The sequence below is a fragment of the Lasioglossum baleicum genome, unplaced genomic scaffold (assembly GCF_051020765.1).
Source record: "Lasioglossum baleicum unplaced genomic scaffold, iyLasBale1 scaffold0051, whole genome shotgun sequence".
Lineage (NCBI taxonomy): Eukaryota > Metazoa > Arthropoda > Insecta > Hymenoptera > Halictidae > Lasioglossum > Lasioglossum baleicum.
Genome location: NW_027469111.1, coordinates 708,772 through 726,602, shown reverse-complemented (window position 1 = coordinate 726,602; position 17,831 = coordinate 708,772).

The window sequence follows — 17,831 nt, the reverse complement described above, 5'->3', positions numbered from 1 at the left end:
AACACAACAAACATAAGAAGGGGTGGCAAAATAAAGGGGAATAATAGATAAAGATAAAATTTATAATATAGAATATAAAATATATATAGGATAAAATGAAATATTATAAAATAAAAGGAGGGGGGTCGACCGGCAGGTCTCATCTTTGTAGAGGGGGGGAGGGGATTATTGCTCCACCTCGCCCCCCGCGACCTGCCCACCTCAGGGGCGCCTTAACGGCCAGCCCCCCTTGGCGGCGGTGGAAGTACTAAGTAGTCCCACCGCCGCCATTACGTCTGCGGCCCCTTACAGGGGGCCGTCGGTCTCGTCGGGGTTGCCCCGCCGATGCTAGCCTCCTGGCGGAGAGCGGGCCGGCTTCCCTCTCCCTTTCCGCTGCCTCCTTCTGCGTTATCACAATCTCGCAGAAGGAGGCAAACGCTGCTCTTGACCTCTCGCTGCCGATCATGTGGTCGACCACGACCGGCAACGAGAGGTCCATACCAATAACGCCCCTTAGGTCTCTGTGCGGTGCCGACCACGCTGGACATTCTTCCAGCGTATGCCGCGCAGAGTCCTGGGCCTCCTCGCAGTGGTGGCACTGCGATCCTCCCAGTGCCAGTTATGAACACACAGTTTGAGGAAACGGCTGTATGCAGGTAATTTAACTTATGCGCATGCATTGCTGCAACTTGTGCTGTATAATTTAGAATTTTTGTTACCGCGCCATCCGATTTTTATACATGTGCGAATACTCGTACACGCTGCATTGTATTTTTTTCCGCACGCGACAAGGAGGGGACAGAGGCGAGTTCCGGCTCGCGTCTGTCCCCTCCCCCCGTCCCGCCCCCCACGTCGACCCGCATAAAACTTAAAAATACGATAAAATAATAGATAAAATCAATAAATGAAAACGTGTATAGATAAAATAGATAAAATAAAAGTCAATAAATAAATAAATAATAATAAGTAAATAAATACAATGGACAAAACACAACAAACATAAGAAGGGGTGGCAAAATAAAGGGGAATAATAGATAAAGATAAAATTTATAATATAGAATATAAAATATATATAGGATAAAATGAAATATTATAAAATAAAAGGAGGGAGGTCGACCGGCAGGTCTCATCTTTGTAGAGGGGGGGAGGGGATTATTGCTCCACCTCGCCCCCCGCGACCTGCCCACCTCAGGGGCGCCTTAACGGCCAGCCCCCCTTGGCGGCGGTGGAAGTACTAAGTAGTCCCACCGCCGCCATTACGTCTGCGGCCCCTTACAGGGGGCCGTCGGTCTCGTCGGGGTTGCCCCGCCGATGCTAGCCTCCTGGCGGAGAGCGGGCCGGCTTCCCTCTCCCTTTCCGCTGCCTCCTTCTGCGTTATCACAATCTCGCAGAAGGAGGCAAACGCTGCTCTTGACCTCTCGCTGCCGATCATGTGGTCGACCACGACCGGCAACGAGAGGTCCATACCAATAACGCCCCTTAGGTCTCTGTGCGGTGCCGACCACGCTGGACATTCTTCCAGCGTATGCCGCGCAGAGTCCTGGGCCTCCTCGCAGTGGTGGCACTGCGATCCTCCCAGTGCCAGTTATGAACACACAGTTTGAGGAAACGGCTGTATGCAGGTTATTTAACTTATGCGCATGCATTGCTGCAACTTGTGCTGTATAATTTAGAATTTTTGTTACCGCGCCATCCGATTTTTATACATGTGCAAATACTCGTACACGCTGCATTGTATTTTTTTCCGCACGCGACAAGGAGGGGACAGAGGCGAGTTCCGGCTCGCGTCTGTCCCCTCCCCCCGTCCCGCCCCCCACGTCGACCCGCATAAAACTTAAAAATACGATAAAATAATAGATAAAATCAATAAATGAAAACGTGTATAGATAAAATAGATAAAATAAAAGTCAATAAATAAATAAATAATAATAAGTAAATAAATACAATGGACAAAACACAACAAACATAAGAAGGGGGGGCAAAATAAAGGAGATTAAAAGATAAAGATAAAATTTATAATATAGAATATAAAATATATATAGAATAAAATGAAATATTATAAAATAAAAGGAGGGGGGTCGACCGGCAGGTCGCATCTTTGTAGAGGGGGGAGGGGATTATTGCTCCACCTCGCCCCCCGCGACCTGTCCACCTCTGGGGCGCCTTAATGGCCACCCCCCTTGGCGGCGGTGGAAGTACTAAGTAGTACCACCGCCGCCATTACGTCTGCGGCCCCTTACAGGGGGCCGTCGGCCTCGTCGGGGTTGCCCCGCCGATGCTAGCCTCATGGCGGAGAGCGGGCCGGCTTCCCTCTCCCTCTCCGCTGCCTCCTTCTGCGTTATCACAATCTCGCAGAAGGAGGCAAACGCTGCTCTTGACCTCTCGCTGCCAATCATGTGGTCGACCACGACCGGCAACGAGAGGTCCATCCCAATAACGCCCCTTAGGTCTCTGCGCGGTGCCGACCACGCTGGACATTCTTCCAGCGTATGCCGCGCAGAGTCCTGGGCCTCCTCGCAGTGGTGGCACTGCGATCCTCCCAGTGCCAGTTATGAACACACAGTTTGAGGAAACGGCGGTATGCAGGTAATTTAACTTATCCGCATGCATTGCTGGAACTTGTGCTGTATAATTTAGAATTTTTGTTACCGCGCCATCCGATTTTTATACATGTGCAAATACTCGTACACGCTGCATTGTATTTTTTTCCGCACGCGACAAGGAGGGGACAGAGGCGAGTTCCGGCTCGCGTCTGTCCCCTCCCCCCGTCCCGCCCCCACGTCGACCCGCATAAAACTTAAAAATACGATAAAATAATAGATAAAATCAATAAATGAAAACGTGTATAGATAAAATAGATAAAATAAAAGTCAATAAATAAATAAATAATAATAAGTAAATAAATACAATGGACAAAACACAACAAACATAAGAAGGGGGGGCAAAATAAAGGGGATTAAAAGATAAAGATAAAATTTATAATATAGAATATAAAATATATATAGAATAAAATGAAATATTATAAAATAAAAGGAGGGGGGTCGACCGGCAGGTCGCATCTTTGTAGAGGGGGGAGGGGATTATTGCTCCACCTCGCTCCCCGCGACCTGTCCACCTCTGGGGCGCCTTAATGGCCACCCCCCTTGGCGGCGGTGGAAGTACTAAGTAGTACCACCGCCGCCATTACGTCTGCGGCCCCTTACAGGGGGCCGTCGGCCTCGTCGGGGTTGCCCCGCCGATGCTAGCCTCATGGCGGAGAGCGGGCCGGCTTCCCTCTCCCTCTCCGCTGCCTCCTTCTGCGTTATCACAATCTCGCAGAAGGAGGCAAACGCTGCTCTTGACCTCTCGCTGCCGATCATGTGGTCGACCACGATCGGCAAGGAGAGGTCCATACCAATTACGCCCCTTAGGTCTTTGTGCGGTGCCGACCACGCTGGACATTCTTCCAGCGTATGCCGCGCAGAGTCCTGGGCCTCCTCGCAGTGGTGGCACTGCGATCCTCCCAGTGCCAGTTATGAACACACAGTTTGAGGAAACGGCTGTATGCAGGTAATTTAACTTATGCGCATGCATTGCTGCAACTTGTGCTGTATAATTTAGAATTTTTGTTACCGCGCCATCCGATTTTTATACATGTGCAAATACTCGTACACGCTGCATTGTATTTTTTTCCGCACGCGACAAGGAGGGGACAGAGGCGAGTTCCGGCTCGCGTCTGTCCCCTCCCCCCGTCCCGCCCCCCACGTCGACCCGCATAAAACTTAAAAATACGATAAAATAAAAGATAAAATCAATAAATGAAAACGTGTATAGATAAAATAGATGAAATAAAAGTCAATAAATAAATAAATAATAATAAGTAAATAAATACAATGGACAAAACACAACAAACATAAGAAGGGGGGCAAAATAAAGGGGATTAAAAGATAAAGATACAATTTATAATATAGAATATAAAATATATATAGAATAAAATGAAATATTATACAATAAAAGGAGGGGGGTCGACCGGCAGGTCGCATCTTTGCAGAGGGGGGAGGGGATTATTGCTCCACCTCGCCCCCCGCGACCTGTCCACCTCTGGGGCGCCTGAATGGCCACCCCCCTTGGCGGCGGTGGAAGTACTAAGTAGTACCACCGCCGCCATTACGTCTGCGGCCCCTTACAGGGGGCCGTCGGCCTCGTCGGTGTTGCCCCGCCGATGCTAGCCTCCTGGCGGAGAGCGGGTCGGCTTCCCTCTCCCTCTCCGCTGCCTCCTTCAGCGTTATCACAATCTCGCCGAAGGAGGCAAACGCTGCTCTTGACCTCTCGCTGCCAATCATGTGGTCGACCACGACCGGCAACGAGAGGTCCATCCCAATAACGCCCCTTAGGTCTCTGCGCGGTGCCGACCACGCTGGACATTCTTCCAGCGTATGCCGCGCAGAGTCCTGGGCCTCCTCGCAGTGGTGGCACTGCGATCCTCCCAGTGCCAGTTATGAACACACAGTTTGAGGAAACGGCTGTATGCAGGTTATTTAACTTATGCGCATGCATTGCTGCAACTTGTGCTGTATAATTTAGAATTTTTGTTACCGCGCCATCCGATTTTTATACATGTGCAAATACTCGTACACGCTGCATTGTATTTTTTTCCGCACGCGACAAGGAGGGGACAGAGGCGAGTTCCGGCTCGCGTCTGTCCCCTTCCCCCGTCCCGCCCCCCACGTCGACCCGCATAAAACTTAAAAATACGATAAAATAATAGATAAAATCAATAAATGAAAACGTGTATAGATAAAATAGATAAAATAAAAGTCAATAAATAAATAAATAATAATAAGTAAATAAATACAATGGACAAAACACAACAAACATAAGAAGGGGGGCAAAATAAAGGGGATTAAAAGATAAAGATAAAATTTATAATATAGAATATAAAATATATATAGAATAAAATGAAATATTATAAAATAAAAGGAGGGGGTTCGACCGGCAGGTCGCATCTTTGTAGAGGGGGGTGGGGATTATTGCTCCACCTCGCCCCCCGCGACCTGTCCACCTCTGGGGCGCCTTAATGGCCACCCCCCTTGGCGGCGGTGGAAGTACTAAGTAGTACCACCGCCGCCATTACGTCTGCGGCCCCTTACAGGGGGCCGTCGGCCTCGTCGGGGTTGCCCCGCCGATGCTAGCCTCATGGCGGAGAGCGGGCCGGCTTCCCTCTCCCTCTCCGCTGCCTCCTTCTGCGTTATCACAATCTCGCAGAAGGAGGCAAACGCTGCTCTTGACCTCTCGCTGCCGATCATGTGGTCGACCACGATCGGCAAGGAGAGGTCCATACCAATTACGCCCCTTTGGTCTTTGTGCGGTGCCGACCACGCTGGACATTCTTCCAGCGTATGCCGCGCAGAGTCCTGGGCCTCCTCGCAGTGGTGGCACTGCGATCCTCCCAGTGCCAGTTATGAACACACAGTTTGAGGAAACGGCTGTATGCAGGTAATTTAACTTATGCGCATGCATTGCTGCAACTTGTGCTGTATAATTTAGAATTTTTGTTACCGCGCCATCCGATTTTTATACATGTGCAAATACTCGTACACGCTGCATTGTATTTTTTTCCGCACGCGACAAGGAGGGGACAGAGGCGAGTTCCGGCTCGCGTCTGTCCCCTCCCCCCGTCCCGCCCCCCACGTCGACCCGCATAAAACTTAAAAATACGATAAAATAAAAGATAAAATCAATAAATGAAAACGTGTATAGATAAAATAGATGAAATAAAAGTCAATAAATAAATAAATAATAATAAGTAAATAAATACAATGGACAAAACACAACAAACATAAGAAGGGGGGCAAAATAAAGGGGATTAAAAGATAAAGATACAATTTATAATATAGAATATAAAATATATATAGAATAAAATGATATATTATACAATAAAAGGAGGGGGGTCGACCGGCAGGTCGCATCTTTGTAGAGGGGGGAGGGGATTATTGCTCCACCTCGCCCCCCGCGACCTGCCCACCTCAGGGGTGCCTTAACGGCCAGCCCCCCTTGGCGGCGGTGGAAGTACTAAGTAGTCCCACCGCCGCCATTACGTCTGCGGCCCCTTACAGGGGGCCGTCGGCCTCGTCGGGGTTGCCCCGCCGATGCTAACCTCCTGGCGGAGAGGGGGCCGGCATCCCTCTCCCTTTCCGCTGCCTCCTTCTGCGTTATCACAATCTCGCAGAAGGAGGCAAACGCTGCTCTTGACCTCTCGCTGCCGATCATGTGGTCGACCACGACCGGCAACGAGAGGTCCATACCAATAACGCCCCTTAGGTCTCTGTGCGGTGCCGACCACGCTGGACATTCTTCCAGCGTATGCCGCGCAGAGTCCTGGGCCTCCTCGCAGTGGTGGCACTGCGATCCTCCCAGTGCCAGTTATGAACACACAGTTTGAGGAAACGGCTGTATGCAGGTAATTTAACTTATGCGCATGCATTGCTGCAACTTGTGCTGTAAAATTTAGAATTTTTGTTACCGCGCCATCCGATTTTTATACATGTGCGAATACTCGTACACGCTGCATTGTATTTTTTTCCGCACGCGACAAGGAGGGGACAGAGGCGAGTTCCGGCTCGCGTCTGTCCCCTCCCCCCGTCCCGCCCCCCACGTCGACCCGCATAAAACTTAAAAATACGATAAAATAATAGATAAAATCAATAAATGAAAACGTGTATAGATAAAATAGATAAAATAAAAGTCAATAAATAAATAAATAATAATAAGTAAATAAATACAATGGACAAAACACAACAAACATAAGAAGGGGGGGCAAAATAAAGGGGATTAAAAGATAAAGATAAAATTTATAATATAGAATATAAAATATATATAGAATAAAATGAAATATTATAAAATAAAAGGAGGGGGGTCGACCGGCAGGTCGCATCTTTGCAGAGGGGGGAGGGGATTATTGCTCCACCTCGCCCCCCGCGACCTGTCCACCTCTGGGGCGCCTGAATGGCCACCCCCCTTGGCGGCGGTGGAAGTACTAAGTAGTACCACCGCCGCCATTACGTCTGCGGCCCCTTACAGGGGGCCGTCGGCCTCGTCGGGGTTGCCCCGCCGATGCTAGCCTCCTGGCGGAGAGCGGGTCGGCTTCCCTCTCCCTCTCCGCTGCCTCCTTCAGCGTTATCACAATCTCGCCGAAGGAGGCAAACGCTGCTCTTGACCTCTCGCTGCCAATCATGTGGTCGACCACGACCGGCAACGAGAGGTCCATCCCAATAACGCCCCTTAGGTCTCTGCGCGGTGCCGACCACGCTGGACATTCTTCCAGCGTATGCCGCGCAGAGTCCTGGGCCTCCTCGCAGTGGTGGCACTGCGATCCTCCCAGTGCCAGTTATGAACACACAGTTTGAGGAAACGGCTGTATGCAGGTTATTTAACTTATGCGCATGCATTGCTGCAACTTGTGCTGTATAATTTAGAATTTTTGTTACCGCGCCATCCGATTTTTATACATGTGCAAATACTCGTACACGCTGCATTGTATTTTTTTCCGCACGCGACAAGGAGGGGACAGAGGCGAGTTCCGGCTCGCGTCTGTCCCCTCCCCCCGTCCCGCCCCCCACGTCGACCCGCATAAAACTTAAAAATACGATAAAATAATAGATAAAATCAATAAATGAAAACGTGTATAGATAAAATAGATAAAATAAAAGTCAATAAATAAATAAATAATAATAAGTAAATAAATACAATGGACAAAACACAACAAACATAAGAAGGGGGGGCAAAATAAAGGAGATTAAAAGATAAAGATAAAATTTATAATATAGAATATAAAATATATATAGAATAAAATGAAATATTATAAAATAAAAGGAGGGGGGTCGACCGGCAGGTCGCATCTTTGTAGAGGGGGGAGGGGATTATTGCTCCACCTCGCCCCCCGCGACCTGTCCACCTCTGGGGCGCCTTAATGGCCACCCCCCTTGGCGGCGGTGGAAGTACTAAGTAGTACCACCGCCGCCATTACGTCTGCGGCCCCTTACAGGGGGCCGTCGGCCTCGTCGGGGTTGCCCCGCCGATGCTAGCCTCATGGCGGAGAGCGGGCCGGCTTCCCTCTCCCTCTCCGCTGCCTCCTTCTGCGTTATCACAATCTCGCAGAAGGAGGCAAACGCTGCTCTTGACCTCTCGCTGCCGATCATGTGGTCGACCACGATCGGCAAGGAGAGGTCCATACCAATTACGCCCCTTAGGTCTCTGTGCGGTGCCGACCACGCTGGACATTCTTCCAGCGTATGCCGCGCAGAGTCCTGGGCCTCCTCGCAGTGGTGGCACTGCGATCCTCCCAGTGCCAGTTATGAACACACAGATTGAGGAAACGGCTGTATGCAGGTAATTTAACTTATGCGCATGCATTGCTGCAACTTGTGCTGTATAATTTAGAATTTTTGTTACCGCGCCATCCGATTTTTATACATGTGCAAATACTCGTACACGCTGCATTGTATTTTTTTCCGCACGCGACAAGGAGGGGACAGAGGCGAGTTCCGGCTCGCGTCTGTCCCCTCCCCCCGTCCCGCCCCCCACGTCGACCCGCATAAAACTTAAAAATACGATAAAATAAAAGATAAAATCAATAAATGAAAACGTGTATAGATAAAATAGATGAAATAAAAGTCAATAAATAAATAAATAATAATAAGTAAATAAATACAATGGACAAAACACAACAAACATAAGAAGGGGGGCAAAATAAAGGGGATTAAAAGATAAAGATAAAATTTATAATATAGAATATAAAATATATATAGAATAAAATGAAATATTATACAATAAAAGGAGGGGGGTCGACCGGCAGGTCGCATCTTTGTAGAGGGGGGAGGGGATTATTGCTCCACCTCGCCCCCCGCGACCTGTCCACCTCTGGGGCGCCTTAATGGCCACCCCCCTTGGCGGCGGTGGAAGTACTAAGTAGTACCACCGCCGCCATTACGTCTGCGGCCCTTTACAGGGGGCCGTCGGCCTCGTCGGGGCTGCCCCGCCGATGCTAGCCTCCTGGCGGAGAGCGGGTCGGCTTCCTTCTCCCTCTCCGCTGCCTCCTTCAGCGTTATCACAATCTCGCCGAAGGAGGCAAACGCTGCTCTTGACCTCTCGCTGCCAATCATGTGGTCGACCACGACCGGCAACGAGAGGTCCATCCCAATAACGCCCCTTAGGTCTCTGCGCGGTGCCGACCACGCTGGACATTCTTCCAGCGTATGCCGCGCAGAGTCCTGGGCCTCCTCGCAGTGGTGGCACTGCGATCCTCCCTGTGCCAGTTATGAACACACAGTTTGAGGAAACGGCTGTATGCAGGTTATTTAACTTATGCGCATGCATTGCTGCAACTTGTGCTGTATAATTTAGAATTTTTGTTACCGCGCCATCCGATTTTTATACATGTGCAAATACTCGTACACGCTGCATTGTATTTTTTTCCGCACGCGACAAGGAGGGGACAGAGGCGAGTACCGGCTCGCGTCTGTCCCCTCACCCCGTCCCAACCCCCACGTCGACCCGCATAAAACTTAAAAATACGATAAAATAATAGATAAAATCAATAAATGAAAACGTGTATAGATAAAATAGATAAAATAAAAGTCAATAAATAAATAAATAATAATAAGTAAATAAATATACTGGACAAAACACAACAAACATAAGAAGGGGTGGCAAAATAAAGGGGATTAAAAGATAAAGTTAAAATTTATAATATAGAATATAAAATATATATAGGACAAAATGAAATATTAAAAAATAAAAGGAGGGAGGTCGACCGGCAGGTCTCATCTTTGTAGAGGGGGGGGGGGAGGGGATTATTGCTCCACCTCGCCCCCCGCGACCTGCCCACCCCAGGGGCGCTTTAACGGCCAGCCCCCCTTGGCGGCGGTGGAAGTACTAAGTAGTCCCACTGCCGCCATTACGTCTGCGGCCCCTTACAGGGGGCCGTCGGCCTCGTCGGGGTTGCCCCGCCGATGCTAGCCTCCTGGCGGAGAGCGGGTCGGCTTCCCTCTCCCTTTCCGCTGCCTCCTTCTGCGTTATCACAATCTCGCAGAAGGAGGCAAACGCTGCTCTTGACCTCTCGCTGCCGATCATGTGGTCGACCACGACCGGCAACGAGAGGTCCATACCAATAACGCCCCTTAGGTCTCTGTGCGGTGCCGACCACGCTGGACATTCTTCCAGCGTATGCCGCGCAGAGTCCTGGGCCTCCTCGCAGTGGTGGCACTGCGATCCTCCCAGTGCCAGTTATGAACACACAGTTTGAGGAAACGGCGGTATGCAGGTAATTTAACTTATCCGCATGCATTGCTGGAACTTGTGCTGTATAATTTAGAATTTTTGTTACCGCGCCATCCGATTTTTATACATGTGCAAATACTCGTACACGCTGCATTGTATTTTTTTCCGCACGCGACAAGGAGGGGACAGAGGCGAGTTCCGGCTCGCGTCTGTCCCCTCCCCCCGTCCCGCCCCCCACGTCGACCCGCATAAAACTTAAAAATACGATAAAATAAAAGATAAAATCAATAAATGAAAACGTGTATAGATAAAATAGATGAAATAAAAGTCAATAAATAAATAAATAATAATAAGTAAATAAATACAATGGACAAAACACAACAAACATAAGAAGGGGGGCAAAATAAAGGGGATTAAAAGATAAAGATAAAATTTATAATATAGAATATAAAATATATATAGAATAAAATGAAATATTATACAATAAAAGGAGGGGGGTCGACCGGCAGGTCGCATCTTTGTAGAGGGGGGAGGGGATTATTGCTCCACCTCGCCCCCCGCGACCTGTCCACCTCTGGGGCGCCTTAATGGCCACCCCCCTTGGCGGCGGTGGAAGTACTAAGTAGTACCACCGCCGCCATTACGTCTGCGGCCCTTTACAGGGGGCCGTCGGCCTCGTCGGGGCTGCCCCGCCGATGCTAGCCTCCTGGCGGAGAGCGGGTCGGCTTCCTTCTCCCTCTCCGCTGCCTCCTTCAGCGTTATCACAATCTCGCCGAAGGAGGCAAACGCTGCTCTTGACCTCTCGCTGCCAATCATGTGGTCGACCACGACCGGCAACGAGAGGTCCATCCCAATAACGCCCCTTAGGTCTCTGCGCGGTGCCGACCACGCTGGACATTCTTCCAGCGTATGCCGCGCAGAGTCCTGGGCCTCCTCGCAGTGGTGGCACTGCGATCCTCCCTGTGCCAGTTATGAACACACAGTTTGAGGAAACGGCTGTATGCAGGTTATTTAACTTATGCGCATGCATTGCTGCAACTTGTGCTGTATAATTTAGAATTTTTGTTACCGCGCCATCCGATTTTTATACATGTGCAAATACTCGTACACGCTGCATTGTATTTTTTTCCGCACGCGACAAGGAGGGGACAGAGGCGAGTACCGGCTCGCGTCTGTCCCCTCACCCCGTCCCAACCCCCACGTCGACCCGCATAAAACTTAAAAATACGATAAAATAATAGATAAAATCAATAAATGAAAACGTGTATAGATAAAATAGATAAAATAAAAGTCAATAAATAAATAAATAATAATAAGTAAATAAATACATCGGACAAAACACAACAAACATAAGAAGGGGTGGCAAAATAAAGGGGAATAATAGATACAGATAAAATTTATAATATAGAATATAAAATATATATAGGATAAAATGAAATATTATAAAATAAAAGGAGGGGGATCGACCGGCAGGTCTCATCTTTGTAGAGGGTTGGAGGGGATTATTGCTCCACCTCGCCCCCCGCGACCTGCCCACCTCAGGGGCGCCTTAACGGCCAGCCCCCCTTGGCGGCGGTGGAAGTACTAAGTAGTCCCACCGCCGCCATTACGTCTGCGGCCCCTTACAGGGGGCCGTCGGCCTCGTCGGGGTTGCCCCGCCGATGCTAGCCTCCTGGCGGAGAGCGGGTCGGCTTCCCTCTCCTTTTCCGCTGCCTCCTTCTGCGTTATCACAATCTCGCAGAAGGAGGCAAACGCTGCTCTTGACCTCTCGCTGCCGATCATGTGGTCGACCACGACCGGCAACGAGAGGTCCATACCAATTACGCCCCTTAGGTCTTTGTGCGGTGCCGACCACGCTGGACATTCTTCCAGCGTATGCCGCGCAGAGTCCTGGGCCTCCTCGCAGTGGTGGCACTGCGATCCTCCCAGTGCCAGTTATGAACACACAGTTTGAGGAAACGGCTGTATGCAGGTAATTTAACTTATGCGCATGCATTGCTGCAACTTGTGCTGTATAATTTAGAATTTTTGTTACCGCGCCATCCGATTTTTATACATGTGCAAATACTCGTACACGCTGCATTGTATTTTTTTCCGCACGCGACAAGGAGGGGACAGAGGCGAGTTCCGGCTCGCGTCTGTCCCCTCCCCCCGTCCCGCCCCCCACGTCGACCCGCATAAAACTTAAAAATACGATAAAATAAAAGATAAAATCAATAAATGAAAACGTGTATAGATAAAATAGATGAAATAAAAGTCAATAAATAAATAAATAATAATAAGTAAATAAATACAATGGACAAAACACAACAAACATAAGAAGGGGGGCAAAATAAAGGGGATTAAAAGATAAAGATACAATTTATAATATAGAATATAAAATATATATAGAATAAAATGAAATATTATACAATAAAAGGAGGGGGGTCGACCGGCAGGTCGCATCTTTGCAGAGGGGGGAGGGGATTATTGCTCCACCTCGCCCCCCGCGACCTGTCCACCTCTGGGGCGCCTGAATGGCCACCCCCCTTGGCGGCGGTGGAAGTACTAAGTAGTACCACCGCCGCCATTACGTCTGCGGCCCCTTACAGGGGGCCGTCGGCCTCGTCGGGGTTGCCCCGCCGATGCTAGCCTCCTGGCGGAGAGCGGGTCGGCTTCCCTCTCCCTCTCCGCTGCCTCCTTCAGCGTTATCACAATCTCGCCGAAGGAGGCAAACGCTGCTCTTGACCTCTCGCTGCCAATCATGTGGTCGACCACGACCGGCAACGAGAGGTCCATCCCAATAACGCCCCTTAGGTCTCTGCGCGGTGCCGACCACGCTGGACATTCTTCCAGCGTATGCCGCGCAGAGTCCTGGGCCTCCTCGCAGTGGTGGCACTGCGATCCTCCCAGTGCCAGTTATGAACACACAGTTTGAGGAAACGGCTGTATGCAGGTTATTTAACTTATGCGCATGCATTGCTGCAACTTGTGCTGTATAATTTAGAATTTTTGTTACCGCGCCATCCGATTTTTATACATGTGCAAATACTCGTACACGCTGCATTGTATTTTTTTCCGCACGCGACAAGGAGGGGACAGAGGCGAGTTCCGGCTCGCGTCTGTCCCCTTCCCCCGTCCCGCCCCCCACGTCGACCCGCATAAAACTTAAAAATACGATAAAATAATAGATAAAATCAATAAATGAAAACGTGTATAGATAAAATAGATAAAATAAAAGTCAATAAATAAATAAATAATAATAAGTAAATAAATACAATGGACAAAACACAACAAACATAAGAAGGGGGGGCAAAATAAAGGGGATTAAAAGATAAAGATAAAATTTATAATATAGAATATAAAATATATATAGAATAAAATGAAATATTATAAAATAAAAGGAGGGGGTTCGACCGGCAGGTCGCATCTTTGTAGAGGGGGGTGGGGATTATTGCTCCACCTCGCCCCCCGCGACCTGTCCACCTCTGGGGCGCCTTAATGGCCACCCCCCTTGGCGGCGGTGGAAGTACTAAGTAGTACCACCGCCGCCATTACGTCTGCGGCCCCTTACAGGGGGCCGTCGGCCTCGTCGGGGTTGCCCCGCCGATGCTAGCCTCATGGCGGAGAGCGGGCCGGCTTCCCTCTCCCTCTCCGCTGCCTCCTTCTGCGTTATCACAATCTCGCAGAAGGAGGCAAACGCTGCTCTTGACCTCTCGCTGCCGATCATGTGGTCGACCACGATCGGCAAGGAGAGGTCCATACCAATTACGCCCCTTTGGTCTTTGTGCGGTGCCGACCACGCTGGACATTCTTCCAGCGTATGCCGCGCAGAGTCCTGGGCCTCCTCGCAGTGGTGGCACTGCGATCCTCCCAGTGCCAGTTATGAACACACAGTTTGAGGAAACGGCTGTATGCAGGTAATTTAACTTATGCGCATGCATTGCTGCAACTTGTGCTGTATAATTTAGAATTTTTGTTACCGCGCCATCCGATTTTTATACATGTGCAAATACTCGTACACGCTGCATTGTATTTTTTTCCGCACGCGACAAGGAGGGGACAGAGGCGAGTTCCGGCTCGCGTCTGTCCCCTCCCCCCGTCCCGCCCCCCACGTCGACACGCATAAAACTTAAAAATACGATAAAATAAAAGATAAAATCAATAAATGAAAACGTGTATAGATAAAATAGATGAAATAAAAGTCAATAAATAAATAAATAATAATAAGTAAATAAATACAATGGACAAAACACAACAAACATAAGAAGGGGGGCAAAATAAAGGGGATTAAAAGATAAAGATACAATTTATAATATAGAATATAAAATATATATAGAATAAAATGATATATTATACAATAAAAGGAGGGGGGTCGACCGGCAGGTCGCATCTTTGTAGAGGGGGGAGGGGATTATTGCTCCACCTCGCCCCCCGCGACCTGTCCACCTCTGGGGCGCCTTAATGGCCACCCCCCTTGGCGGCGGTGGAAGTACTAAGTAGTACCACCGCCGCCATTACGTCTGTGGCCCTTTACAGGGGGCCGTCGGCCTCGTCGGGGCTGCCCCGCCGATGCTAGCCTCCTGGCGGAGAGCGGGTCGGCTTCCTTCTCCCTCTCCGCTGCCTCCTTCAGCGTTATCACAATCTCGCCGAAGGAGGCAAACGCTGCTCTTGACCTCTCGCTGCCAATCATGTGGTCGACCACGACCGGCAACGAGAGGTCCATCCCAATAACGCCCCTTAGGTCTCTGCGCGGTGCCGACCACGCTGGACATTCTTCCAGCGTATGCCGCGCAGAGTCCTGGGCCTCCTCGCAGTGGTGGCACTGCGATCCTCCCAGTGCCAGTTATGAACACACAGTTTGAGGAAACGGCTGTATGCAGGTTATTTAACTTACGCGCATGCATTGCTGCAACTTGTGCTGTATAATTTAGAATTTTTGTTACCGCGCCATCCGATTTTTATACATGTGCAAATACTCGTACACGCTGCATTGTATTTTTTTCCGCACGCGACAAGGAGGGGACAGAGGCGAGTACCGGCTCGCGTCTGTCCCCTCACCCCGTCCCAACCCCCACGTCGACCCGCATAAAACTTAAAAATACGATAAAATAATAGATAAAATCAATAAATGAAAACGTGTATAGATAAAATAGATAAAATAAAAGTCAATAAATAAATAAATAATAATAAGTAAATAAATACATCGGACAAAACACAACAAACATAAGAAGGGGTGGCAAAATAAAGGGGAATAATAGATAAAGATAAAATTTATAATATAGAATATAAAATATATATAGGATAAAATGAAATATTATAAAATAAAAGGAGGGGGGTCGACCGGCAGGTCTCATCTTTGTAGAGGGGGGGAGGGGATTATTGCTCCACCTCGCCCCCCGCGACCTGCCCACCTCAGGGGTGCCTTAACGGCCAGCCCCCCTTGGCGGCGGTGGAAGTACTAAGTAGTCCCACCGCCGCCATTACGTCTGCGGCCCCTTACAGGGGGCCGTCGGCCTCGTCGGGGTTGCCCCGCCGATGCTAGCCTCCTGGCGGAGAGCGGGCCGGCTTCCCTCTCCCTTTCCGCTGCCTCCTTCTGCGTTATCACAATCTCGCAGAAGGAGGCAAACGCTGCTCTTGACCTCTCGCTGCCGATCATGTGGTCGACCACGACCGGCAACGAGAGGTCCATACCAATAACGCCCCTTAGGTCTCTGTGCGGTGCCGACCACGCTGGACATTCTTCCAGCGTATGCCGCGCAGAGTCCTGGGCCTCCTCGCAGTGGTGGCACTGCGATCCTCCCAGTGCCAGTTATGAACACACAGTTTGAGGAAACGGCTGTATGCAGGTAATTTAACTTATGCGCATGCATTGCTGCAACTTGTGCTGTAAAATTTAGAATTTTTGTTACCGCGCCATCCGATTTTTATACATGTGCGAATACTCGTACACGCTGCATTGTATTTTTTTCCGCACGCGACAAGGAGGGGACAGAGGCGAGTTCCGGCTCGCGTCTGTCCCCTCCCCCCGTCCCGCCCCCCACGTCGACCCGCATAAAACTTAAAAATACGATAAAATAATAGATAAAATCAATAAATGAAAGCGTGTATAGATAAAATAGATAAAATAAAAGTCAATAAATAAATAAATAATAATAAGTAAATAAATACAATGGACAAAACACAACAAACATAAGAAGGGGTGGCAAAATAAAGGGGAATAATAGATAAAGATAAAATTTATAATATAGAATATAAAATATATATAGGATAAAATGAAATATTATAAAATAAAAGGAGGGGGGTCGACCGGCAGGTCTCATCTTTGTAGAGGGGGGAGGGGATTATTGCTCCACCTCGCCCCCCGCGACCTGCCCACCTCAGGGGCGCCTTAACGGCCAGCCCCCCTTGGCGGCGGTGGAAGAACTAAGTAGTCCCACCGCCGCCATTACGTCTGCGGCCCCTTACAGGGGGCCGTCGGTCTCGTCGGGGTTGCCCCGCCGATGCTAGCCTCCTGGCGGAGAGCGGGCCGGCTTCCCTCTCCCTTTCCGCTGCCTCCTTCTGCGTTATCACAATCTCGCAGAAGGAGGCAAACGCTGCTCTTGACCTCTCGCTGCCGATCATGTGGTCGACCACGACCGGCAACGAGAGGTCCATACCAATAACGCCCCTTAGGTCTCTGTGCGGTGCCGACCACGCTGGACATTCTTCCAGCGTATGCCGCGCAGAGTCCTGGGCCTCCTCGCAGTGGTGGCACTGCGATCCTCCCAGTGCCAGTTATGAACACACAGTTTGAGGAAACGGCTGTATGCAGGTAATTTAACTTATGCGCATGCATTGCTGCAACTTGTGCTGTATAATTTAGAATTTTTGTTACCGCGCCATCCGATTTTTATACATGTGCGAATACTCGTACACGCTGCATTGTATTTTTTTCCGCACGCGACAAGGAGGGGACAGAGGCGAGTTCCGGCTCGCGTCTGTCCCCTCCCCCCGTCCCGCCCCCCACGTCGACCCGCATAAAACTTAAAAATACGATAAAATAATAGATAAAATCAATAAATGAAAACGTGTATAGATAAAATAGATAAAATAAAAGTCAATAAATAAATAAATAATAATAAGTAAATAAATACAATGGACAAAACACAACAAACATAAGAAGGGGGGGCAAAATAAAGGGGATTAAAAGATAAAGATAAAATTTATAATATAGAATATAAAATATATATAGAATAAAATGAAATATTATAAAATAAAAGGAGGGGGGTCGACCGGCAGGTCGCATCTTTGCAGAGGGGGGAGGGGATTATTGCTCCACCTCGCCCCCCGCGACCTGTCCACCTCTGGGGCGCCTGAATGGCCACCCCCCTTGGCGGCGGTGGAAGTACTAAGTAGTACCACCGCCGCCATTACGTCTGCGGCCCCTTACAGGGGGCCGTCGGCCTCGTCGGGGTTGCCCCGCCGATGCTAGCCTCCTGGCGGAGAGCGGGTCGGCTTCCCTCTCCCTCTCCGCTGCCTCCTTCAGCGTTATCACAATCTCGCCGAAGGAGGCAAACGCTGCTCTTGACCTCTCGCTGCCAATCATGTGGTCGACCACGACCGGCAACGAGAGG